Source organism: Emydura macquarii, unplaced genomic scaffold (genome assembly GCF_026122565.2).
Source record: "Emydura macquarii macquarii isolate MOO-44397 ecotype Brisbane River unplaced genomic scaffold, CSIRO-AGI_Emac_v2 contig_499, whole genome shotgun sequence".
NCBI classification, from domain to species: domain Eukaryota; kingdom Metazoa; phylum Chordata; order Testudines; family Chelidae; genus Emydura; species Emydura macquarii.
In genome coordinates this window covers 10,108,796-10,136,768 of record NW_027130636.1, presented here as the reverse complement: position 1 = coordinate 10,136,768, position 27,973 = coordinate 10,108,796, and the positions used below count along the sequence as shown (strand labels likewise).

The window sequence follows — 27,973 nt, the reverse complement described above, 5'->3', positions numbered from 1 at the left end:
TTTGGTCAAATGACAGGTGAAGATGACAAGGCATTTAATCTCATGCCTAAATTTTGTTCCTTTAATGAACCAACCAAAGGATAAATTAGACTTTATTGCATTCTGTCAAACAGCAGGGAACATCTATCAGCCAGTAATTGCAGGTGTATGAGGTTTTGTTTACACTGACATGCCAGTGTCTTCACAAAGATATGGAAGTTCCATAGACTCTTATGACACTTGCATATTTCTTCATCATTCTTTCACCCCTACTACGGCCAGTGGCAATGTGAGATCAACTGATGTGTATTTTCCGAACTGTCAAGGTACATTGGCTCATCGTATCATTTCTGCTTTTTAATGAGTTTTCAACATCACCACACCTGAAGAAAACAATCTTTTCAGTATGACTAAGCCACATCAACAATATACTTAAACCATTCAGCTTTCAAGAACATGACCAATCAGCCTTAACTCTGCTTTGCCTGGATTTTCAAATGTAATGTTTCACTAACATAATCTTTTGCAAGAAAAATCCTTCTGAGTTTTTAATTTGTAAAGAAAAATAATTTAATAAAAAATGAAAAAAGTAACAAGTAACTGAAAATAAAGTTAAAAATGAGGTGTTCTCTCATAAAGTATACAGTAAGTGAAATTCACCAGGGCCAGCACACAGCCGGTTCACCATTTAAGACCTATTTTGAGAGTTTAAGAAGAATTTAAGTGGTGCACTGACTAGCGCTGGGCAATTTTTTTTTTTTTTTTTTTTTTTGACAAGAAGAATTTTTGTTGAAAAATGAATTTTTCTGGTGCTTCAAAATTATTTGTGAATACAGGTTGTATTTGATGATGAGAAAAATAATTTTTTTTAAAGTCAAAATGTTTCATTTCAAAAATTTTATTTTGACTTTTTCATTCTGAAACAGTGTTTCAAATTCAGATTTGGCCAGTTAAAAACTACTTTTCCCCAAGTCTTTCAATTAGATTTAAAAAATTTGAAAAAATTGGTTTTGGTTCAAATCAAACTGGATTTTGGGGGCATTTTTCAGCTTGGTCCCCAAACTGAAATCTCCTTATTCATTCTGCTCTAGCATAGATCTTTTGCTTGGCCCTCTGTGTGATGGTGAATGTTACTCAGTTTTCTGTTCAGACTTAGTTCCTTCTTTACAGCTTGCACATTCCAACTTGTACATAATTTTAAAATGTTCCTCATTTTGGTATATCAACTTATGTTAATATTTGACATTTCAGTTATGTACAGTTCATTTTTAAATGTATCTTTTGAAATCCATGATGGACCTACAGAAATTGAGTATTGAGACATGTTGCATGATCGACAGAAGATAACTGCTTCTCAAACATGTGCTCTGCTTACATATAGGAAATGTTGACTTTCCTTTGGCTTATCAGCTGTGTGCGCATGGGAGAACTGAAAAGGATCATGTGATATCTCTTGATATAACTGGGTACATATTCCTACTGAGGCATTTGATCTAAACAATATTTCAATATTTTGGCACTGTGTAGAAAGTTTTATGCAGATATTTTAAACAGCAATGAAAATAAAATCCAGACTTCAATCTAATGAACATATTTTCTGACTGTTTTGTCAATATTAATGGTTCCATTACTTCCCTGCATATTTTGCACATTTGGGATCTAAAGATATTTATGCGTTGACTGTTTGATTGAATTAATGGTGCAATGCTTGATTATTTTGCCTTTTGTTGCCTAGAAAGTGTATTCTGTTAAGAGAGCTTAAAGAGTGTTTCAAAAGAGTTCCATTATTTTATTTTGTACCTAAGATTCGATGGAGAACTCTTCTCATTTTCAGTGTAATAGATTCTCACTAATATGGGTTCTACACTAATTTTTTTTAAAGAGCCATTGTTCTACAATAGTATAAGTTTAATTAATAGCAAGTGCCACTAAGATGAAAAACTGTTCATGTTGCCATGAAATGAATTCATTTATAACAGGATTTCAGCTATAATTCTGTTGCCAGTTTTTTCGTTTGCTGGCCAGCTTTACGCGCTGCCTGTACTCCCAACAATATACAGTAGTATTTCAATTCTATTCAGTTCTGACTTGAAACCTAAAGTAGAATTGAATAAGTTACAACATTCCAGGGAGCAAAGGTTTTCCTCTTACTGGCAACAATAACATTTATTTATGTTATACTGTAAATAGTTTTTTCCTCTTTCCAATGAATGGAAAGACAGCATGAAGTGTGACAATAGAGGTGTCTTCAAGAAAAATTTCCATGGCTAGTGTTATGACATTGAAAAGAAATAAGTATCCAACCTCAGCAGCACCCTGCAGAATGTAAAGGAAGAATCAATCAGATTCATGACCGGTTAGAGAGCCTTGGCAATTCTGTTTAGTTGTTTCAATTTGGACGTGATCCAAAGCTCAATGAAGGCACTGGAAAGACTTAAAGTTTCTTTTTATTCCTGGTCAGATAGCAGAGGATCGTCAGCACCAATGAAGTTCATAGTCCTAACATTTTTCACCAAATCATTTTTCTAATATAGCCATCAGGAAAAACCAGGCTGAATTTTGGTCTCTGTGTGATATTATTTATTTGAATTACTGTAGCACCTAGGATCCCTACTTATGGATCAGGACCCATCTTTCTAGGCACTGTACAAACCCAGAACAAAAGGATAGTCACTAACCCAAAGAGCTTACAGTCTAAGTAACTGATGCCTGCTGGGGCTCATGCATTCTTGAATTAATCCATAATATTGTATCTGATGATATTCTTCATTATGCACTCTTGTACATTCAGCAGTCAAGCTGGGGAGAAGAGCCCCAGATTATTTTCTGCTAGGATCTTTGAACAATCTATAGTGTATTCAGTGGATTGATTGGTTGAGTTGATTAATTCGCATGGGGAGTGAAACTATTGTGCTCATGCTTTAATACAGTATGGTTCTTAATCATAATCATTCCATAGATATGATGGTGTCACCGATTATATCAGTTATATGACAGTGAGATGCATTTACTTCTGTCTTTGTGGTCCTATTCCTGCATTTTTTCCATGCCTTGAGGCTCAACTGAGCAAACTACTCATGGGGTGAGCTCTTACTCATGTGAGTAATCCCCATGAAATTAATAAGACTGTCTGCATGAGTAAATGTTCACCACCATGAGTGAGGTTTGCATAATCAAGCTCATTAGTTGGAATATTTAACATACAATGAATGCAGGCCTGCGTGATAACCTCCAAAACTAAAAAATTAATTTAGGACTTGATTTTGCATTGGGCAGGGAAGATGGCACCAAGCTGAAAGGTTCCAAGTGGCGACATTCACATCATCTGCATAAAACCAGAGTAATTAGGCTTTATGTGGGTGAGCATGTGGGGGACATGGACAAAAAGTGAAATCCATTCATCCATCCATAATCATTTCAACAGGAATTCTGCTTCAGTAAGGAGGTCTGAATCAAGCCCATAGTTTCTTGCTGTTCAGGATGGAGTCAAAACACTGTGTTTAATCACAGAATGATTTGGAGGTGGATCAAAGAGTTGTGTTCCTTAGTCCTTGTTTATATTCCCTATGTTATAACTAAATAGAACTGTTCACAAGAGCAGGATGAAACAAAAGATTAATTTTCACCTGGGTAAAATGAGAGCTGTGATGCTGTGAAACACTACTAAATTGGACCCTCCACTCATACTAGCTTTGCACAAGCATAAGTGATAGAACAAAGTGCTAGATCATGCAAGATCAAACCCAGAGGGAATGGGAAGAAAGTGTTAGTTACACTGCTCAATTTAGGACTTCTCTCCATTAAGAACATTTGCAGTGGTGGTGTTAAATCAAGTTAATTATGTTAGTGCAAATCTCCAGTTTAGAGAGGCTGCAGAGGTGAAAAATGGGGCTTAAACCAGTGCAGTTTAAATTGGTAACCTACTGAATTAAGTTATATGGGTATAAATCCAAATTTACATTAGGACAGCACATTTACATTAGGTGTTTGTACTGGTATAGGTACACTGCTGTGAATTAATGAAGGCAAATTCTTAGACTCCCTCTAGACTTTTAGGATGAGAGTCTCACACCATTTTGGCCTTTTTACACCAGGTAAAAAGGGCTAGACACTGCACAAAAAAAGATGTTTCGCCACTGTCAGCAAAGATTTAAAGACAGATGCTATCAAAATTTAATTATTTTTATAATATGTAACACTGTACACTTATTGCTGTAACCATATGATGAATTACATACACTTACAACTAAACAATTGCCCAAAATACTGAACAAAATACATTTTGCAGTGCAGTATCTTGTGGGTTTTTTAAAATAATTTTTATTCAATTACTAATTTGCAAGCAAGTAATTCACAATGGATCTCTCAGTCATAAATATCAATTAGTGAGCTTCTACTGTACTATAATTTCTCTTTTATGTTGAATTTGATTTCTAATGCTAGGAGCTTGGGAAAAAGTGTGCTCAGTCTACTAAGCGATTTTCCAAAAGTATGCTGCACAATGACTGTAATGGCACAGGATAACGCAAAATTCCCATTTTTAATGGTCATTTATAAAGCAGCAGTGTCTTTATTTTCCATTATAAGGGTCTGAAAGTAAATCATCCTGTGTTGTGCCTGTCTCTAATACTACTTCTCAGTATTCAGTACTATGTATATTATCTGTTTAAACTTGAACATTTTAGCATAATTATAAGCTAGCAAGTTTAAATCAAACATACACACCCTTACCACTTATGCTTTGAAAGCAATTACTTCCATCTCACAAGTAGGGCAAAGAAACTGCTAGCATGGAGCCAAAGCTTTAGCTCTGTGGCATATGGGGCTGGAAAAGCTTTCTGAATGGTCACTAAAATGAAGCCATGCTGGCCCACAATGTCACTGTGCTGTTTTTCTCTGCCTTGTTTGTGGGATCCTTTTGTGTATGGAAGCTGAAAAATCAAAGTGAATTACATGCTTTTATGGTATATGCTCCAGCTTCATTTCCACTCCACTCACCACTGATGATCCAGTCCTGAGAGGTGCCCACTATACCCAGCACTTACTGAAGCAAGAGGGAGCAACAGGATCTGACTCTTCCATTTGAAATGGAGCTTAGATTCTGATGGAGGAAAGCATCACTAGCCAGAACAGTATTTGAACATGTTCTTAATTTTAAAATAAATGGGATCAAAACATTAGGACAACACTTTGGTACATGCTTAAATAGGGATGGACTAAAGTGTTTTCCTGACTGGGGGAGGGAAGAGGAAGGCAAATGCATGAGTCATCAATCAGATTGATTCTCATGTAGAATGAAACATGTGGAGAAGACTGTTTTGCCAAGAATCTCACACATATCATATGAGATCTTTCAACATCAAAACCAGTGCCAGAAATCTCTTGTCTTAATCAGCTAGTTTACTAGGAAACACCCTTGCTGCTGTTGAGAAAGCCTGAGGGAGGTTGGAATAGCTACTTCATCTCCCCCCTCCCCCTTCTTGGTCCACATTAATGTGCTCCTTGTTGTCTGTTGATTTCCATTGTTAAGAATGCTTTTATTATTTCTCTCAACACATACCAATAAAACTCAGGGAAATTTAACATTGGGAATCAATGAAGAGAAAGAGAGTTTGCGGACTGAAGAGAGGTAGGAGGTAAAAAGAAAAGGTTGTATCCAGGCAATGCATAAAGAGATCAGAGAATAAATAACCATTTAAGGGTTCAAAAGAGACAATTCAGACTGTGAAATAATAGAGGGTTGTTGGTAGGCAGGCTTAGGTACAGTTAGAACACAAGTGATAGCAAACGGAACTGAAAATATAACATGAGTAGAATGCAGTAGAACACAATGGCTAAGACTGTCAGCTTATAGTGTAACTCCACTGAACCCCTTCAATGCATGGATAGATTTGTCTCCAAACTTGGTTATTTTCCAGGGGTGCCACATGCAGAATTACGGTTGTTCAGGTGACTATAACTCTACATTTCCATTCCTGTCAGTGACTGTGGGGTATTCTCTGAAGTGGACCCTGATTTAGAGGGCCCCATTCTCTCCTTCACCAAGATCTATGTGGTGGAAAAGAAGGGTGAGTCACCAGAGAGCTGAGTATGGCACTCTGATTCTGAAGGGAGCTATGCAAATACAGCAACATGTGGAGATGGTCAGCACTAATTCTTCTCTCAGATGCTAACATGCAACTTCCATTTACTTTTTATTGGGGTTTCCCTGTGACCTTTTCCATCTGGTTCCCTAGACTCTGTAATAGACTGCTAAAATGTATTATACGGTTCAGTCTTATTATATGGTGGCATTGTGTACAAAAAGCCTTATTGAAACAAACCTCAGCCATGCCTGGCAGAGCATTAAAGGATCCTATGAGGAACATATCTGATGTGTATAAGCAAGCTCTGTAGCCAGTCCATATCTGGAACAGGAACATGACATGGTGTCAGGAGTAAACTGAGAACAGAAATAGAAGGTAAACAGCAACAAAGGTTGCAAACAGAAGGAACAAAGCAACAAACGTTGCAGGATCTCATCAACATGCCACTCTTCAATGCCCCAGAGAATTTCAGCTTTGATAAACCTTCAGAGTGAACAGACTGGAAACAAGATTTTGCACTGCTACCAAGCTCTACAAGGAAACAGATATACAAATATCTTTAATGTATGCTCTGGGGAAGCAAGCAGAGCGTATCTTCAAATCCTTTGGCTTTACTGAAGATGGTCATAAAGATGACTCTGAAAGGGTGCTGGCTATGTTGGATGCATACTTTATATCTCAGAGAAAGGTGATTTATGAAAGAGCATATCTTCACAGAGAATTCAAGAACCAGAGGAAAATGTTGATTGTTTTAGAAGAGCTTTGCATATATTGGCTGAAAACTATGTTGCTCCCCCCTAGTGCAACTCCAACTGTGGTGGGAATGATGGAAACCCCAGTGTAGATAAGGCCCTACGGGTTGAGGCATTTTAATCACTGTTGTCCTGACTTCCCCCTCGCCTTTTCCCATTACCATTATTATTTTTTATTACAGTAATGCCAAGTGGCTCCAATCCTGGTCAGGATCCCCTTATGCTTGATCTTGTTCAAATATACATGTAGACACAGTCTCTAGCCCAAAGAATTTACAATCTAAAAACACAAAGAATGGAGTAATTGGGATATAATCAGATATCAACTTTAGTATACATATATAATTATGTTTGGGTTAGGCATTCACTGCTTTTTAATGAAAAGTCTTTTATCATTCCTGATAATCTAAGGAAATATCTTTGTTACATTTTCTGATGTGGTATGGACATAGAAATAGAAAATCTCTTTTTTTTTTTTTTTTTCCAGTTTCCTCTCTGGGTTTGAACTCCACTTGGTCTGTCTTTAGTATCCATCTCTAGTTTATGGTAATTGATGCTACATTGGGTGAAAGTCTGCCTTAATTTTGCACATTTCATGGGAGTGAAGTAATCTGTTAGTATGATAGTTCTGTGCAGGGTTCTGTAGCAGTCTAGATGGTTGTTTTTTAATTGTTCTTCTCAGCAATTCATAAATTGGTGTTTTAGGTGTTAGCCTAGAGTAGCATTTCCAAAACTTTTGAAAGCTGAGTCCCTTCAGGAAATTATTTGCTGCATGAGTTAGGAGGCTAGTGCTGCTGAATTCAGGGAGTGCTGATATATAGGAGTGAATCATGCATTCATTTAGATTTAATTTTTCATCCCCTAGTGCATTGAGTGGAGGGTGTGTTAGCTGCTTTCGGTGAGATGGCACCAGGAGTTGAGTGGAGCAATGGTGGGGTTTCTATGTATTGAATAGGAGGAGGAAATGACACAGTTCTGCCCTTCCATTATTGCTGGAGTTCTGGGGCACATGGAGCATTTGTTTGCAGAACTCCAGATGTGAGGTTTTGTCCCAAATGGGAAAACTGGCTTTTCTATTTGGATCCCAGACTTCCCAGAATGGGATAACTTTAGCAGTAGTTTTATTGGAGGATTGTATCTATCTATCTAGTGGTTTCTCCATCACTGAGAGTTTTCAAATCAAGATTGGATGTTTTTGTAAAAATGTACTCTAGGAATTATTTTGGGGAAGTTCTATGTCTTATGTTATGCAGGAGGTCAAACCAGATGATCACAATGGTACCTTCTGGCCTTGGAATCTATTTTTTATTTATTGCACAGATGGTTCACAGAGCTTTTTCTTCAATCTGAAGCTTTCTGATGCATTTATTATGAGACTGAGGTATGTATAATTTAGGTCTTATTTAATTCCTGTATTTCTGTAAGATTTTAATCTCCTGTAGTGGCTTTTTTTTTTTTTTTTTAAATATCATGGGTTGGATTTTTCAGGCTTCACCTTTATAGCCCATGTACTCTAGCAGGTATAAATTCCTGTCAAGATTTTTTAATGTAAGTGATAATATGACCAGCTCATCAATATGCAGTATGCACTTTAACTCTGAGTTGTTTAGTGAGAAGCCTGGAGAGGTTGGAGAGTATTCCAGTATGGCTGATACATCAGGTTATTGATGTGTGATGAAAAGAGTAAACAGAGTTTATATCCTTGTTTTACTCCCCTTTCTTACTTGAAAATTTCTGTTTGTATGTTTATTTTACTGTGCATTGGATGGATGAGTACCTGGGTTCAAATAAGTCAAATGTTTTCTCCCCAATTCCATTTTGTAGCAATGTAAAGCTAAGTCCTGGCTCCCAAATTGATTCAAAAGGTTTATAGTTTTGGTGGGGGGGTTTTTAAATCCGTAAAGCAGGATGCTATATTGCCCTGTTTTTTTTTTTTACATGCTTGTTAACAAGAAACTGTAAAGCAATGGTGTGGATCACAGTTCATTTCTAAGGCAGGAATCAAATTTTACTTTCATGGGTTACATTGCTGCTGGTCAGATAGTACATTATGGACATATTGAGGATTCTACAAAATAGTTTGCTGATGTTGCTACTAACCAGGGCCAACCCAAGGAGGGGCAAAAGGGGCAGTTTGCCCTGGGCTTTCCAACCCCTGTTCTCCCCGCCTGTGCTCTGTGTTTTTGCACTGTTTTAATAGAAGGGTGGATGCCTTCGGTTTCATATTTTGTTCAGAGCACCCCAAAACCTCCGTGTGGCCTTGCTAACTCTGTTAGCCTCCAATGCAAACAGCTACAGGGGTATGTGTGGGGTGGTGCAATGGGGGGGGGGGCATGAGAGTGCTGGGGGCAATGTGTGCTGTGGTGTTGGGGGCTGTGTGTGCTGGGGGGCTACGGGTGGGGGTGGTGGGAGAGGTGTATGAGGGATGGTGCTGTGGAGGGCACTATGGGAGGCAGTGTGTGCTGTGGCTGTGCAGTATGGGGGTGGTGTGTTGGCAGTGTGTGTTGTGGCTGTGCAGGATAGGGGATGTCCGCGGTGTGTGCTGTGGGAAGTATGGGGGTTGCTCTATGGGGTCTGGGACTGGTGTGTGGGAGGTATGTTCCGGCTGTGGGGGTGGTGTGTGGGAGCTATGGGCGTGGCGGTGGGGTTGCTGTGGGGTATGGGCGTGGCGGTGGGGTGTGTGCTGTGGCGGTCTAGCTGCGGGGTGGTGCTATGAGGGGGGAGGATTACGGTGTTGGCGGTGCTGCCTGTGTAACAACGTCGGCGTGCGGGGCAGGGAGCGGGCGAAGCGGGCAGCCGCTCCCTGCAGGGCTGGCAGGGCCCGTTCCCGACTGAGTCCGCCCGCCAAGGGCTTGGCCACGCACTTGTCTCGTAGCCGCGGTGCCGCTGCGGAGGCGACGCGGGCTCGGGCTCGCTCTGGGGCGCGCTGATGCCGCCGAGCCGCCGGGGGCAGCAGAGCGGCAGAGGCGGGGAAGCTGGGCCTGGGCAGCCGCCGCAGCTGTAGGGCGGGGAAGGGCCGCTGCGCAGCACCGCGGGGCGGGGGAGGGGGCGAGCGAGTGAGCGAGCAACCGTCAGGCAGCGCCTCGCGTCGTGCGCCTTCTCCAGAGCCGCCAGGGTAGGAGCGGCCACAGCCGGCCGGACCCGCCGGGACAGCAGCGACTCACCATCGGGGCGCGGACCCGACCCGACCGGAGGCAGGCAGCCGCCGCCGCGAGGCCCCGCCCGCGCCACCCCATCGGTAGCTGAGCGAAGGTACCGACAAGCCGCCGCTGCGAGCCCCTGCGCCCGGGCTGGCCTCTGCCGCCGAGCGCGGGCCCGGGCCGGGCTTTTGGAGGCCCTGGGGGAGGAGTGTTTGGAGCCCCCCCTCCCCAGGCCCCGCGGAGCGGTAGAGGAGTGGGGGGAGGCTGGCGTGGAGCCTCCCCTCACCTTAGGCCTCGCGGGGGGTGGGGAGCGGCAGGCTGGCCTGGAGCTTCTCCACACCCTAGGCTCTGTCTTGGGGAGAGGGGCGGCTCCTGTGGAGCTCTCTAGTCTGTGGCCTTTCTCTGCCTCAGTACCTGAGTGAGGCCACTTCCTCTTTGGGCAGAGCCAGGTGATCTGGGCAAGGTCTCGCCTCTCCCCAACTTGGCATGGGTCCTCCTCTCCCCTGGAGGTGCAGGCCCAAGCTCTTGGCCTCCGGTGAGCCAGTTCTGTGTCTTCGGTCTGAAGACAAATACCGGGCGGAGGAGGGTCTCCACGCCTCACTAGCTGTTGCTGCTGCTGGTCCTTCTGTCTTGACATGCATTGTTTCCTCTTCAGATCTGGGTTTTGAACAAACTTCCTGTTACAAAACCAGTGGAGACAAAAATCTGCTTGTCAGTTTCTTAAGAAAAACAAAATGAGACCAGGATATGAATTGGTTAGGAGTATGAATTGTAGTCTAAATAAAAATAAATTCGTGGTCTTGCTAGTGAGTTGATCTCCTATGGCAATAAGAGGAGGAAAAAGAATAGTATAAGTGACTTCACCTTTGCAAAACTGCAGCACACAGGGGCCCAGAGTAGGCCAATATACAAAAGATAAAAGAGGCCTTTCAGTAGTTGGACTGTTCTAATAGCTACTGCTAACAAGCCCAGTGCCTATATATATATATATATATATATATATATATATATATAATGTTAGTTGCTGTGTACTTAAATAGTGGGGTTGAGCTCCTGAAAAGGGTGGGAGGGTAGAAAGGGGCAAAGCTCCATCTGCTTCTGAGACATTGGGTAACATTTTCTCCCAAGGCTGATAGGATTGTTTGCTTCTTCCTGCTTGTGAAATTAACATAGTTGACTTCTTAGACACTGATAAAATAAATGAAAAATTAAGTGCCATGAAATCACAGCAAATTTCCCTTGATTAACAGTTTCAGTCAAGTCACTTAAAGTAATTATTACTTGCTTGTTTTATCACTTTGTAGGCTGCAGAATTGCTGTTTTAGTTAGCTCGCAAAGTTGATACTATTCAGTAACATTTGGGAAATGTTTGGTAAATTATTTTTAGAGTTCAGCCCTTGTTTGAGACCCCAAGTGGCATCTCTTAAGGCTTATAATCACCTTTGTTTAGAATGCTCATTCCTTTTCAAATTAACAGATTTGAATTTAGGACATTTCATTACAAATTTGTTTTAGATTTTAGCAGTTATGTATTGCTTTTTTACTGGTGATACAGTCCTGTGCACCTCTTGAATTGCTTTGTATGTGTGGATTGATGTTAGGCCTATTCTGAAGAAGATGAATGAGAACTAATGTTGTGTATATTTAATTTATATGGTGCCTTTCATCCTGAAGGTTCCCCAAATGCTTTACAAACTTAATGAATTGATATACAAACTATAACGGGGACCACTTCATTCATCACTGAAATGGAGCCACTTCTGGGATGTAAAACGGCAACAGTTTAACAACGCACAGCAACATTGCACAACATTTTAGGATGGAACTGAAGAAGAATACTGTATCCAAACCACAGGGAGAATTTTAGGTAGGCAAACTAATTACCTAAGTTAGAATTTGGTTAGGACACCACAGTATTCACCCCTACTCTAGTTACATGTTTTTAAAAATTTATTTATATCTTTATATTACAGAAGACTGACTCGTGTGTGTGTGTGTGTGTGTGTGTATATATATTAAAATTATATTAAATTAAAAAATATATATAAATCTTTAATTGTGACACAATTTCTAGGACTAGGGTCTGATCCTACAAATTTCAATTATATGCATAGTCCTAGTAGAACTCTGTTCAGCAATAACGGTGTGAGAGAAACTTGTCAGGGTTGGGCCTTTACTTTGCAAAGGACTCACTTAAAATCTAATGTGGCCTGACATTTTTGTGGAAAGGAATCTTTTTGTCTAAGGTTACTTTTTGACTTTTTAAACTCATTTGTATGTAGTTGCAAATTTATTTAAAACTTGTATTTTACCTGAAAAAAATAACATGAATTAATTAGCACAGCCAGTGCAAGGAAAAAGGTAAACTATGTGACCTCACCACTTTTCAATTTCTTTAAAGCAAGTGACATATAAACTTTTCAAAATAATTATGTAAAACGTGGATCTTAAAAGGAACTGTACTATTTACAATAAAATATCTGACAATTAACAACATTTGTAATCTGTCAAAAACTCCAGTTCAGGGTCCTATGTTTCCCTTTCAGCAGGTCAGGGCATCATGAGGGAAATGCATCTTTACAGTGTTTAGGTGTTTGAGCAGTCAAACTGTTACAAAGGAAATGCAATACCCTGAGCTCTTCGGAGCAAAAAGTATTCTTTAGTTCAGTTTTAAATAATACAGAGAGTTTCTCATCTAACAGATGGTATCAAAACAATGTATATTTTAATTATAATACATATTGATGTGTATATATAGATGGTTTTTCTAGTTCAAGGGGTTTAACAAAATAAAATTGTGTAAATTAGAATAAGTAAATTAGTTGTTAGTGTCCGAAGTACCATTTGATAGTTTATTCAGTCTTTCTGTGTAATTGGTACACAATTTATCTGATATTTAAAAATAAATCACAGAAAAAGTTGTCCGACAGCCCTACTTGTGCTCATAAGATTGTCTTTTATTGACTTGCTATTATAAGATAATTGCTTTTTACCTTTAGTTCAGTGATAGTCTTGTGATGTGAGAAGTGATTGAGCCGATCAGTCAGCATACGGTTGTGTTAAGATTTTTTGTGAATTGTACAGTAATCTGGTTGGTTGCATGATGATAGTTTAGTTTATCTCATATAAAACAAATACCCCAGTGTAAGATGAGATTATATCTTATCTTAAATTTCTAGTAACACTGATAAACTAGGCACAGACAAAAGTGTATTCCCAATGGGGTAAAAATATGTCAAGAAAACTCCACCTCTTGGAATTCCTTGATTGCCGTTATAAAATGTTTATTCAGGAGTGGAATGACATTAATCTTTCACATTGACATCTGAGTTATTCTGTAGCTTCTCATTAGTTAGATGGTGCTAATCAAACTAGACCTTAGTTTTATAGTGCTGTATACTGTGCACTTTGTTTTGGTTCTTCAAGTTCTTTTTGAAGGCTAGAATTACTAGGCTGTGCCTCCTCCACAGAGTTCATTCTAGATCATATGAGTTTCTGTGAAGAAAAGTTGTTAAAATGAGATCACTATTATTTATGTATAATAGAATTAGATGCAGAGCTGAATAACTTACATTTAAAGCATATTGTGGGCTTAAAGCTAAACTTTTATTAGGATCCTCTCTTTAAAACATACTAATCAATGTAGTACACTTCTAGGTTTCATACATGGTAGATAAAATTAAGAGAATTTTCTGCCATAAGTAGAATTCTGATAATGACATTTTAATGTGGTTAAGGTTGAAAGAGTGACTGTTGAGAACATGTTATGATTGTGCATATTTATTCTTAAGGTCTTTTTCAAGACTTCTTTGCTGTTCCTACTAACAAAAATAAGAGTTTGTCACCGTCTGCACTACAAAATTAATAGTAATAGTTGCAGAGAAGCCAACAACATAATTGTCAGTTGTGCTCAGATTCCAGAACTTTTATTGTGCATGGTGTACAGAGCAAAACCACAGCTTGACTTTCAACTATTGAGTAGTTAAAAATTCTTGCAAATTTTGATAAGGAAATTGTGGCTGCAAAATGAATATGGACCACGTGATGTCATATTTAATCACTCTTTCCACTAATTTACATTTTAATACCAAATATAATAGCAATCTTGACTACAGGATTTGCTCTGCAGGAGTTAAATCTTGGTTTGATTTAAGAAATAACAACTTACTCTTAATAGCTTTTTTCTTGATCGTGTTGGGGTCCTTTGTATCTAGAGTTTTTTTTTTATGGATTCAAGTTAATTTTCCTCTGCTGTATTATTTTCCACTGTACATTGCAGTGGCTAAAACACATATATGCATGCAAAGCTTGATATTTCTTTTAGATGCTCTAGGGCATGCAATACTTGAGCACGAGAACCATTTTTGATAATTACCTGTCTGGTTAGGCACCTAACTCTGCGCTCAATATTATGAATTTTTTACATATGCTAATTGTCTCCACTCCCCCCTTCAAACCTCATTGTAACACTTAATGTTGTACCTGTTGCACCTGTTTCTGTGCTAATGAAACTAAATCTACTCTAGTAGGAAGGAGGAGAGAGCATGGTAAGAAACACACCAAAAATAAAGGTAAGTAAGGTGATGCTGACTTGGCTTGCCTTAACAGCCTTGGCCAACTTTTTCAAAAATGGGTGCCTAAAGTTAGCTTGGTAAATCCATATTTAGGTACCTAAATAAATGGCCTGAATTTCAAAAGATCCTGAGAATCCAGGAATTAATGAAATAATGTATTAACTTGTCACCTAGTCAGATACCTTGTACAAAGGGATGAATTTAAGATTGAGCCAAACTGGAAGCAGACACGTAATCAGAGTGTAAAGGAATAACCATGTTCATTCTTCAGAAACCATTGTGACTTTTTAAAAAAGAAACATCAATTCAGGAAGTAATTTTCTTATTTGAAATAACTACTTCAACCTACATTTAGATTCCCCAGTTTTGCATGTTTTAACTAGCACCCTGTGTGTTCACACAGCACTATAAAAGTGTACTGAACTGTAGATTTTAAGTACACAAAAAAGTGAGTGTTCTAATTCAAATTTAGTTACCTCTTGAAAATCTGTAAAAAGGGGAATGACATTTTTTTTGGGGGGGATACCTAACACAGCGACTCACCTGTCCATTTAATGGTAATATTACACTGCTTCCAATAAAACATCAGCTTTGATGGAGAGTTATTTTTAAAAAGCATATTAGGTATGTTATGCTGATCCCCCCCCACCCCCCCCCCCAAATCAAAGTCTCTGCTGGAAAGTTTAATTTAGCATTTTTTAGGTGATTCCGAAAAAAAAGTTTAAACCCCCCCCCCACCTTTTTTTGGCTGGATTGAGTTCTTAAAATTAACTTTTAAATGTTTTTGAGTGCATTTTTCTTTACATGTTCTGTACACAAATTAATCCATATGTAAAAGAGTGTAACTTAGTGCTTTTGTTCACTGCCCTTTTGTATATCACTTCTTATCAGAATTGCTAACAAATAATACAGTACTTCATTTTGTTACTAAAGGGAGTGTGGCAAACAGTTTGTTAGTTAACTAATGCAAAAACAGATTTCAGACTCGTGATCAAGGAACAGTTAGGAAGCAGTAGAACTTAGACTGCAATAAAGGGGTTAAAATGTCTACTTTTCCAGTGTGTTGAAGATGAATATTTGAGGGGGAATAATACATTTATTCTATACAAGTTCAGAGTTTCATATCTTCATAGTTTAGTTTGGTATGCAATGTAAATCTCTATTGATGCCTATATTAAGAGATTATCAAAAGTGATAATTATGAAGGCTACCCCTCTGGAACTAATTATGAAGACAAATATTCTTGGAAATGTAGAGCTTGAAATCTCCAATTGCCATTACAGAGTAGAAATCTTTCATTGGCCAGTAGTAGGGCTTACACAGTCAATTTAAATCTAATAAAAAACATTTCTGCAGAATCTCTTTGCATTTTTTAAAAGAAAAAGTATTTTAGTCTTTGCAGCTATTGAGAATCTTTCAAATATAAAAGGATACTGTTCTGTCTTCCTGAGTCTGCAGTCATATGCAGTATTTTTCTCTTTACTAATTTGATCCAATAGCTCACCTGAGAATATTTGCTACGTTCTGTATGTGAATGGTTTTTTCAAGCCTTGGTCCTCTGGCTTGTAGCCTCAATCTAGCATGTGTGTTTGGAAGTGCCAAAAACCCCTGAAATGGAACTATTAGTAAAGTTTCATACAGTGATTATTACACAGATATGTATGCTGACAGTACTTCGATACATCCTGCTGCGATGGAATCTGTGACTGTAGATGTGACTGAGTAAGCAGTTTCTATATCGTTGCTGCTGCAATTATATATAGGAACTAAAATGCAATGACATAATCAGATGTAAACAAAACATGCACCCCTAGTAGTTCACTTCCCATTTTAAGGAAGGCATAAAAGCCTGCAGTAAGCAAAAGTTAATAACTTATTATAGTTTATAAAATATACCAATATTTAATATCTGTGCCTTATCGAATATCATCCTTAATAAAATATGCTTCACTTACAGAATATAATTCAGATTCATTTCTAAAATGTGGGTGATTTTGTTTCCCTTCTAAGTAAGTTATTTGTCTTAAACTGAGTATAACACAAATTGGCACTGAGAAGCTTTTCAATACAACTTACCAATGCATTGCACTCTGAACCTGCAATACCAGCCATCCCAGTCCTAAACTTTTCTTGAGAAGAGATTGGTAATAATTCAGAATTGTTTATTGGGAACTGTAGGTAATAGCCATAGGGGATATCAGCAAGCCTAACACATTTTTTGTGTACACACAAAGCTGCACTAAAAGACAGTAAGGATGCAAAGTCAAGCACTCAGAAATGAGCAAATGTCAGAATCAGTGTTGCCTGTCCAATCTGAATTCGTCCCCTCCCCCCTTCTGCTTATATAGTCTGAAACAGTCTCTAATGAAAACAAAGTCTTACAGAAAATATTAACCAATCTTAACTAGAGGTGATGGCAGCGTCTCCACATATAATAGAACTTGATCTCCAGTATTGAAAATTGCCTGTCAAATAATTGCAATAGCAGATTGCAAATGACACGGTAGAACAGATGACGTTTGGAGATGCAGCTAACAAAAGTGCTCCTAGTTTTTCATGATTGGCAGTTTGTCTGTCTGGAATGTTGGAACTGATCAAAATATCTTGCTGCAATAGAGTGGTTGCTGGAATTGAAGACTGAGATTAATATTTTAGATTGAAGATTTGTAAATTAGGTAGTGGATGTCACTTTCTGCTTCTATCAGGTCTCCTCAATTTTGCAAATGTTCAAATTAGGTGTGAGATTTCTCTAAATTTGCACTTTCATGTGGCATTTCACATGTGCTGCCTTGCTTTAGCAGGAGCATCATGCAAAATCCTCATTAGTGCAATTTTGTCTGCTCCTACTCAAGCTTATTTTCAATGGCAGAAACGAGTGAAATTTACAGTCAAACAAGAAATTGATGTACCAAACTGAAATTAAAGCTCCATTCTTCTGTTCACTGATTATTTTTAAATGCATAGGCGATACATGTCTATTTACAGTTAGTCCTAAGTATTTAGATAACTTGTCCTATCACACAATTATTTGCAGGTTATTTTTAAGTAAAACATGTTTTATAAAACTAATGGCTGTCGTATTTAACTGTCTTCCTTTTCATGAGTTACTTTTCCTCAAATTACAATGGAAGCTGTCTGTCAAATATGAAATTTATTTTAGAACTGTAGGAAGAATAAACTATTAATTGCATACTATGTAAGTATTTTCATAGATACAATTCCGTCATGAAATCTGTAAGAAGAATAGATTAAGGCTTGTGAAATTCTTTAAAAACGGATTTTAGGCATACTTATTTCTAGAAAGTATTTTGAGGCATACTGTGCAGATTATCAGCTGGAACCTCTTTACACAGTTGAGAGAACTCAATTAAGCCTTCAGGGACAGAGATGGTGGTGAGTGAAGAAATGATAGAGATTATTGGACTCAAGAGCCTAAATTTGTACTTTTCAAACACAGTACTGATCTGTCGCTTCTACTGACCTGACCTTGAAGTACCTTCTTAAAAATATGCTAGAACGTTCTAAACAGGTATTGCTGTAAAAATTATTCAGAATTATAATCTCTTAGAAAAGCACTACAATGAAACATCAATATCCACTCTTAACCTATAATTGAAATTGAGCAGTGTTTAAAATCTGTTAAACTTTGTAAGTGGTGGTTATATTAGAGCCATACTAGCATTTCATAATGAACATTGCATCTAATTTCACATTTGCTATGGCTTTAAAACCACTCCAGTAAACACAAAGATTGTTTAGGTAGTTTGGTGAAGTTAGGGTATGCCTAGCAATTAAGTATAAACTGAAAAAAAATCACTATTGAGATTTTAAGGTTTTGAGTATCTTTTTTCCCCTAAAAACAACGGGAGTCCTGTAGCACTTTAAAGACTAACAAATTTAATTTCTGCAGGCATAAGCTTTTGGGGCTGTAACCCACTTCGTCAGATGTAAGGAATAGAAATCAGATAGGTGTGTGTGTATATATATATATATATATATATATATATATATATATATATATATACACACATATCCAAGGGTAAGGAACAACAATGGGGAAGGTAGATATAAGCAAAGTCCATTCCCCATTGTTGTTCCTTACCCTTAGGTATATATATACATATCCATCTGATTTCTAGTCCCCACATCTGACGAAGTGGGTTACAGCCCACGAAAGCTTACGCCTGCAGAAATTAAATTTGTTAGTCTTTAGAGTGTTACAGGACTCTTGTCGTTTTTGCTGTATACAGACTAACACAGCTACCCCTCTGGAACTTTTTTCCCCTATAACCTCTTCCATCAGAGAGAAGATACTAATAGACCTCAAATTTTCTGCAATGCTGAAGGGAAATGAGCTTTGGAAAATGTATGCAGTTAAATGGGGAGAAAAGTTATTGTAGGTCTTCTACCATAATGAGCTAGCTCTATCAGCAGTTGGGAAATTTCGGGGATTCCAAGGCTGACTAACTTCCTATCTCGGATGCAGGTTACTCAGGCCAGATCTACACTACAAACTTGCCAGCATGCCTATATCAGTTAGGCATGTGATAGATGTGATTTGTGACTGAGATAGCTATGCCAGTAAAAACCCTAGTGTAGTTGCCATTAAACTGGGAAAGTATGTTTACGGTATAGCTATACCAGCAAATCGCTCTACTAGTGACATAGTACTGACCTAGCCACAGAGGGGGAAGCTGAACTACTCTTACCATACTGTAGATTGGGGGGTTGGTGAGGCATCCATGGCTGTCGCTCCAAGAAAGCTCCTTGGTCCAGGGAACTGACAAGCTTTCAGAAAGGCACTGATGATATGGGAACTATCAGTGTTCATCAGTGGTACATTATTTGCTTGGAAGTATTGCAGAATTACTAGCAGGGTAAACTCAATAAGGAACTAGCCTAGTACCAGGGATTGTACAGCCTGAGACACAAGACCCAGACCCCATTTCTTTTTTAAGTTTGCATGGCATCAGAATGAAGCAAGGTACTGAATTTATGTATGACCATGCAGCTAGATTTGGCAAAGAACTTGAAATTCCCCTGAACTTTTAAATCATGCAAGTTAGTTGCTTCTGGATTTTTCCTCACTTTTTTTCCCCTTCAGAAACAACAAAAAGCAAAAACAACATAACCCCCAGATGCTCCCACAAATAAAGCCAATGTTAATGTAAAAAAAAAAAAATTAATTAATTAGCTACGTTGCATATACGTATGCATTTATTTTACTCTTTCTGTTTGGATGTTGATATGAATCAATTAACAGTCATCTCTTGTTAAAGGGACACCATCAGGTTTTGAAAAAGGAGTTGTTAGTTTTTCTATATCTGTCCCAGAGTCCCCCAATTTTTGTTGTTACATTATTTTCCTACTTAAATATTGTTCTCCTCTGTGTAAAAGCACCATACAAAATGGGGAAAACTTTCTTAATACACAGTTCTGAACAGACCCCATATTAAGGCTGAGGCAGGGGAAGGACTGGAACAGTACTGGGCCTGAAAAGCCCTGCCCATAAAACATTGTCAGATATCCTCCTGTGGAGAAGATCAGTGTAAATGGAGCTTCAACACCTCGGACAAGGGCGGAAGGAAAGCAGCCATTTCCTGGAGGAGCACCACTCTGCAGCAGCAGGTGAAGGAGCTTCTACCTAGGGGATCTGGCTGAGTGTTCCATTTCCCCCCTCCCCCAGACACTCCCCAAAGGAGAGGGAGAACCACAGGCAAGGGGCACAAGAGGGCCACAGGTATTGGCTCTAGAGTGTGAGGGTTTTGAAGTAAATACTTTGTAAACTACAACCACATCTGAATAATTTTCTAATATCTAGAGTAGAACATAATTCATTATTCAGTGTCCCTTGCTTTTGTGGTCTTCCTTTGTGCTTCCCTTATGGATATAATGTGCAGGACGGGAGCACAGATGTCTGTTACACCCTGCTTGGAATATAATTCCTTTAAAAAAATCAATTAGACTTCATTATTAGATAAACATAGGCAATTCTTTCTCTCCTGTGACAAAGCATCATTCTTACTTTACTTTTATTTCTATATTCAATTCTGCAGTTATTACATTATCATATATTGTGGCATACATTGTCATTAAAAATGTGATAATTAAAGAATCATAACTAAGAAAATTACTTTTCAAAAGCCCAGTTTTTCTTTCAACTCCCTTCTCTTTTCAGTTAAGTCAACATATGTGCACATTTGTATTGGAGAGCAGGATTTGGCCTTAAGGTTTCTGTTTTTTAAAATCAATATTTTGGCAGCACATGTCAAATTCTCTGGCTGTAATTACATATTCTTCAGTAATACTTGTTATCTCTTATATATGAGAGGTGTTTATTATGTCTTTTAGAAAAAAATCATCTGTTTAGTGATATTTCATTCTTCATTTGGAAAGATAAAATATGTAATTGTGGGCTTCTGAGCATGGATTTCATAACGTCAGCCAACAAAAAGGATTATTTTTTTCTCTGAGTTTTGTGTGTTTGGTCTTTTCTCACTATTGGAGTGAAGGTGAGGGTTGAATAAACCATGGAGGCTATTGCAGCCAATTGATTGGAGTAGCCACTGTAGAATGATTCTAGTCCTACTCTGTAGCTTGGTATTCGAAGGGTCATCCAGTCTATTTTTCTGGGCCAAGAATTTGGAAGAAGATTGAAGTTTAGATATAAGTCTGCATTTCAGAATTAGTTCACTGTCCAGCTCTTTAATAAACATGGGGAAAAGAATTTCTGGAGAGAAATGTTGCCTTTTTAATTGTCAAATAGGTTATTTGTTACTTTAGCTTAAAGAATACTTACAAGGATTAAATAATGTTAGTATGTACAAAAAATGCTTCTACAATTTGACAAGTCTATTTACTCTGGTAGTTTCACTTTGGAACTGAATTACACTAAATCGAATTAAGGCCACTAGAATTCCGAATGAGGGTATTCATGTAGGGGTTTAATGCAGTTTAATTAATTTCAAATTCACACATTTACTTTTACACTAATCATGTCCAAAAGCACACTTTGACTTTATGACGTAGCTATAAGTTCTACCAATGTCTCCAAATATATGTAATATTTACAGTCCTTCCAAATTTAAGATTTCTGACAATATCATTATAATTGTCATTGAAAATAAAAACTAAAAATAAATAAATGCTTGGCAGAGTTATGATTTTCTGTTGACTTGCCTCCATATTTAGAACTACTTTTTTCAGCATTGGAAACAACATAGAGTTCTACAGAGATACATTGGACTTCATAAGTAATTTTAAAGTTTACCAAAGACAGTTTTTTTGAGAGTACAGTATTTGTATAAATCTGATTTTTAGTACCATTCAATCTGCCTTTTGGTGTTGTAGAAAAAATGTACTGTTGCACTGCTGTAGACTAGTATAGTATAGCATATAAGAAAGTAAATACTTTAAAATCCTCAAACTTGTGCAATTGATATTTTTATTTTATTATTTTTTTTAAAGCTGGTGTCGCAGGTAGCTCTGCTTAAAGGATTTTAGAAAAGAAATACGTCTCTAAGAAAACTAAGGGATTGGTGAGACAGTGAGTTGATGAAGCTCTCATAGTGCCTGAGGTGTGTATAAATAATCAGTTGAAATGCAATATTTTTTTACATTACCTGTTGATGTCAGTCCTTCCTTCAAACTATCATTCTATGTAGAATGGAATGCTCTTTAAGATACAGGGTATGCAGTTATTTCACAGTAAACACTTGTGTATGGTGAACTTTTCTCTTTGAGCTCAACTTCCTTTGATGGTGTTACACAATAACCACAATGGAAGAATGAAACTATGAACTCTCTTCATAGTATTGTGAAATTTTGATATTTCCTTTCCTCAGTTTAGCTGCTTTCAAACACACCAATGGGAAAATCAACATTTTTTTCTTTGAGAGCATTATGTTTCAGCTACAGTGATTTTTGTTCTTTTCACTATAGATATTTTTAATAGAAAAATGCTTTCTGAAATTGGAAAGTATGCATTTGTCTCCCTCTGTTTTACCAATTTGGAGCTCTAGTCTAGGGTGTTTCTACCCCTCTTGTGACTGTGACATGAAGTTGGAGTTTTCCACTTCTGGTGTGTGACATTTTTCTGAGATCCACTCTTTTGATCTTTCCTAGTTGTTTGTCTTCATCAGAGACAAAGCAGTGTCCATTCCAGTGTTGGTGGTTCATAGCAAGGAAGTCTGTGGACCTCAGAAGAGAAATGAGCGGTGTAAGGATAGAACATGTTTAAAATTACTGATGCGTGTACAGCCCACCATAGCCATCTGTACCTTTGCTGTGCCTTTCTTGCTTCCATTTCACTCACCCTGAGAATTTATAAGAATCAAATAATATTTTTCCTTCCCCTTCCACCATTCATTTTAGGTCTGACTCTATGGTGATGTATATTCACTATTCTATAAGGTAAGGTAATATAATTTATGAAAGTGTGTCCTCTGAATCCCAGTGGAGGAGCTGTAATCTTTCTTGAACCACTCTGAATAGATTGTTGATGCAGATCCACACGTCAACCAATGTGGCAGTTTCACAAACTCTGCCAAGTAAATTGTAATATAGCCCTTTCTCAATGGGCTGGAGCAATAGTGTTCAGAGGACTATGCAAAGTAGTTTTTTTCCAGAAAAGGATTCTGTGAGGAAAAGATTCAGACTCCATCAGACTTTGTCAGAAGAAAAGGGAATTTTTCTTTTGTGGTTTTAGTAGAATATCTGGCATTCCAGAAAATTTATACTAAAAGATATCTATCAGTCCATATCAGTTCTTTATACTGGTCCATCCGTCAGTAATCTGAGTGACTCCCAGATCAACTTGATCGGTGTGACAAGGTCCTTAATGAATTTTGTGGAGTCTTCAACTTTTCTGCTTTCCCTGATTACAGAAAGCTCTGCTTTGGGTAGGATATTATTTGTGGGGGGAGATGGTGGGTGATGAAGGTTTTTCACTATAACCAGAATATTTACTACAAAAGGTAGGTCTTGTAGAATGCCCTTAAAGGTGGTCTGACCCTAGATTAGTCTATTATCTTCTGATGGCTTGTTCCACAGCTGATTCCCCTTACCACAGCATGTCTCATCTGGCCTTTATGATCTGGGTTGCTCCAGAGGAACACAGTTGTCTTGGCAGTTTAGAGATGGCAGTGTGATTTCTTATGTACCTGGCACCTAATCCTTTAATGACTGTCTCTTAAGGCACACATCTGTTGGATTAGCTTCTGCCACTTCTGCCCCCCTCCCCAAACCAGTTCTGATCAGCTGGGTGACTTCTTTAAAAGGTCAATGAGAGACAAGCAGAGAGCTGGAGCAGAGAAAATACCCTGTGGGAAGAAGAGTGCTGAGCCGATTTGGAAACTAGTGTAAAGATCCTAAAGGGACCCTGAGAAACCAGGGGGACAGCAGAAGGGGTTTGCTTGCTGACCTCTTAGAGTCAGAGAGAGTTGGACAAAATGGGCAGGTGCCTATGGTGGATTCAAGATAGGAGAGGCCTAGAAGGGACTGCTTGGATTATTTTGAACTCATGAAATTCTTTGGTGAGTTTTTGAGTTCAAGAGAGGAAATTGAGACAGGGTACCCTGGCCACGGGAGAGTTTTTGTGAGGCAGTTGGCCCTGTTGCAATGACTTTGAAGATTAGTACTTGAACTGGTAGTGGATACAGATTGGGAGCCAGTTGAGGGACTAGAATACAGGGCACATCCAGCGCAAGCTGGAGTCTTTGCATTGTTTTCATATAACCTTTAGATGCAGAGAATGACAGTAATCTAATCTGCAGGTGACAAATATATGGATCAGTGTGGCCTCGTCTGAATCTGGGGAAAAGAAGCAAAGTATCTTAGCAAAATGGAGGTGAATGAAGGCATGTTTTGTTTTGTTTTGTTTTTGGTCACTGGTACACTATCCATTGATAAGTAGGCTTGGCGGGATTTGATTTTAATCTGTAACTGTCTGTAATCATGGATTTCAACTAACATGCTGAAACGGACACAAAAAATCATTTGGTAACAGTTAGTTAGTGTGCCTGTGGGGGATCGGGTGTCACTGGCTGTGCAGGGAGCCCTGTGCAGCCCTGCTGTTACAGACCCACTCTGTCACTCACCAACTAGGGGTGCCAGGGGTCTCTGCTTTGTTCCGCCATGACTGCAATCTTCCCCACAGGTTGCACTTGCAGGAATCAAGCATTACTGGACCTGCAGCTATGCAAGGAGCCCTCTGCAGCTCAGCTTGCTCACTCGCTAGCCAGGAATGTGAGAGCTGTACCTGGACAGGAACTGTTCAACAGTGGGGTGACCTCCCCCCATAGCTAGGTGCTCGTACTCTTCCTTACAGTCCTGCAGGAGGTCTCTGCTCTGCTAAGCCGTCTACAATCGCCTCCCCTGCACCTTGCATCCTGTTGTCTTGGGCCCGTCAGCTACACAGTGAGCTTCCCATAGTCCCGCAGTCAACACTGCCCCCACCCTAATCCAAACCCAACCCATCATAACTGTAAAAATAAAAAAAGGGTAGATTCAGCTAGTAGTGCCTGTGCAGCTGCTTCTAGTGCTGGATAAGGAACTCTGTTTAAAAACAAAGCAAAACTTAATTGACCAATTTACTGTTTCTGTTCTCTTCACTGAGCAAGGGCCATGACAGAGTGGGCAGAAGGATTTCATGATATCGACAGGGCCATGACTCCAAGTCTGAGAATAGAAACTTGTACGTCAATTGCTGTCGTGAATCAGTATATAACTCCCAGTGAATTATTCCTTTCAAAGAAATATGTAGAAATATGTCATCCTTGAATTATGTACCAAGCTCAATCAGTTTGTCAGTTTCATGTTTCAAGTGTCCTCTACATCTTGAGTTGATGAGATGAAGTTAATCTCAGAATGGCTATTTTAATTTTTACATTAAATTTTTATGTCATTGTAGATTTTTCAAAACAGTAAGTGGCAAAAGTTGGAAAGAGACTTATTCTCTGACTGCAGATTCACTAATCTGGCATCGGTTCCAATAGGCCGGAAATCTTTTCTACCATCCAAGTGTTCTGTTGTGAAGATTATGGCCTGGTCTGCACTTAAAAGTTAGATAGACGTACTTATGTTTCTCAGAGCCATGAAAATTTTTTTGCTCTGGGCGCAACGTAGTTATGTTGACCTAACTTCCAGTGTGTAGACATGGCGAGGTTGAGGAAAGAATTCTTCTGTCGACTTAGTTACTGCCTCTTAGAGAGGTGGATTAACTGCACTGACTGAGAACAACCTTCCACCAATGTAGGAAGCATCTGTAGCTATGCTGCTGTAGCTATAGACATATCCTGTGACTTGGTTTTCTCACAAAGGCACAAAAGTAGTCAGAACTGGAGGCAGTAAACTATGCTTTAACATATCTGCTGTCTCAGCTAGTCTTAATTCAGTGAGAGTCATGTGATAGCAGCATCTTCAGCTCTGTAGTGTTAAATTTTTTCATGACTAGTGTGCCACTGAGTTGTTTCACTTACATTGTTGACACTAAGCCCTGGTCTACACTATAAATTTGTATCTCTATAACTGTGTTGCTTGGGAAATCCACACCACTGAGCGATGTAGTTATATCAATCTAACCCCCGGTGTAGAGAGCGTTATGTCAGTGGGATGTCTTCTAACATCAACATAGCTACTGCCTCTTGGGAAAGCAAAGTACCGATGTTGGTCATCTTTCATGTTGAGATTTTTGAATTGCCAGTTTGCTTTTCATATTTACCAGGGAGAGGGTAAGGCATTTATGTGTGTGTTTCTATACCATATACAATATAGCATAAAGGTTTTGGGGAAATGAATGGGTGGAGTAACTTTAAACCGCACACCAGGGAGAGAATCTAAGTTATAAACCTGTGATATTTTCCTTGAATACTTACAAAGATTTGGCATTTGGTTTTTAAATATTGAGAATAATAGTGGCATTTGAGTATGAAATTCATCTCTAAAATGCTTCAAATGAACTAAGTGTCTATAAAACTATACCAATATAAGTGTATTCAGTTGCCATGGTCAAAATGTGGGTTATTTTTATTATGTAGGGAAACCTTTGACACTGAGCTAATGAAGCCTAATAAAAAAAATGTGAATTTTCTGTGTCATGGCGTAGGTGATCTTGTTCCTCGTCTGTCAGACAAGTAGAATCTTAGCGTCTTCGGTGACTGGAGAGAGGAGTGTGGTTAGTGAATGGAATTTGCTGTTATTGGGTATTGGAGTGGGAATTTGTAGGTATAGTTGTGAACTGTATTGCTAATCTGATTTTTCAGTCTTGTATTGGATTTATTAGGTTGTTTCTTATGCTGACTAGTAAATGTGAACAATGTTAGTATATAATGCAAGTAGGTGATTAGTGGTTGTCAAACATCTGTGTATGAATTCATCTGACTCAACATGCCTAAAACTGATGGAAGGAGGTAGGAAACAATTGACTAGATTAAAATAATGAAAACCGATTGTACTAAAGTAAAATATAAACATTGTCAAGCAAGTTAGTATGAGAAAAAGGATTTGTGCTCATCTCAACAAGTGCAAAAAACATTTGATTTGGTTCTCAGAGATCAAATATGCCATTGATCAAATATGCCATAAAAAACTTTTACTATAAAATTTGAAAAGAAGAACGTTGATGAATTTGATCCTGCAAGACGTTTTCAGTGTGTTCCTCATTAGCACCAAAATGTACCTGAGATTATACTCTTCAACATGAGTTTCATGCAGGAACAAAAAATGTTGTCCAAAAAATGGCAAAGATAAGTTGGTGATTATTTTTAAATCAGCTGAAAAGCAAAGACTGAAATTTGACAAAATTGGATCCTTTCATGCAAACATCAATCTTAAATGTAGCACAAGATGAGTTACTTTAAGGAAATGGGGTTGTCATAGTTCACTGCTAGAATACTGTTTAAGTATAATCATGGAAGGTGGAAAATTAAATTGAGAAGTTAATTAATTTTTAAAACATCTGCATTCTGGTCCACCCAGTCCAGAACCAATGTTTTAGCCTGTTCTTATTTTTTTGTTTGAAACTTTATTTCTAGGATAGGTGGGTTTTTTTAGAAGAAGGCATAGATGTTGATATGTATTGGTATATGAGAGAGACTATGTAAAAGTGGTAGATCTAAGTAATTAGTAGACTGGAGTGACTGAAGTATTTGTGAATTACACGTAGCACAGCAAACTAATTATTTTGGACAATACACAGTTTTGCACATTTCTGTGTTTGAGGAAGTAATATACTTATGAATTGAGTTGCATAGTGTGTATTGTTTTATTTAAAAAAAATAAGACTTTTGTTTGCTGTTTTTTAACTAAAAATATTTGTTCTAGTTGAAGAAAATCAAAGATTGTGTTGAAACCAATAATTTTTCAGAACATATTTGAGCTATGGATTGATAGCAATCTATTTGTATGGAGTACTTGGCTGGTTGTTCAATACTGCAATATTCAGA

General features: G+C 38.3%; 1 protein-coding gene across 4 annotated transcripts in view; it reads left to right on the top strand.

The window, feature by feature from the left end:
* CAB39 (calcium binding protein 39) overlaps positions 1 to 27,973 on the top strand; it is a 125,822-nt gene that overhangs the window by 52,089 nt on the left and 45,760 nt on the right. The window contains exons 1-3 of one of the 4 annotated variants that reach the window (XM_067538917.1): positions 9,568 to 10,069; positions 11,632 to 11,824; positions 21,999 to 22,108. The exons of 1 other annotated variant lie outside the window; for it this stretch is intronic. The gene's annotated coding sequence lies outside the window, so the exon portion shown is untranslated. Of the gene's footprint in view, positions 1 to 9,567; positions 10,070 to 11,631; positions 11,825 to 21,998; positions 22,109 to 27,973 lie in introns of those variants that run through there. 2 more of the 4 variants (XM_067538916.1, XM_067538918.1) reach the window with 2 other exon arrangements.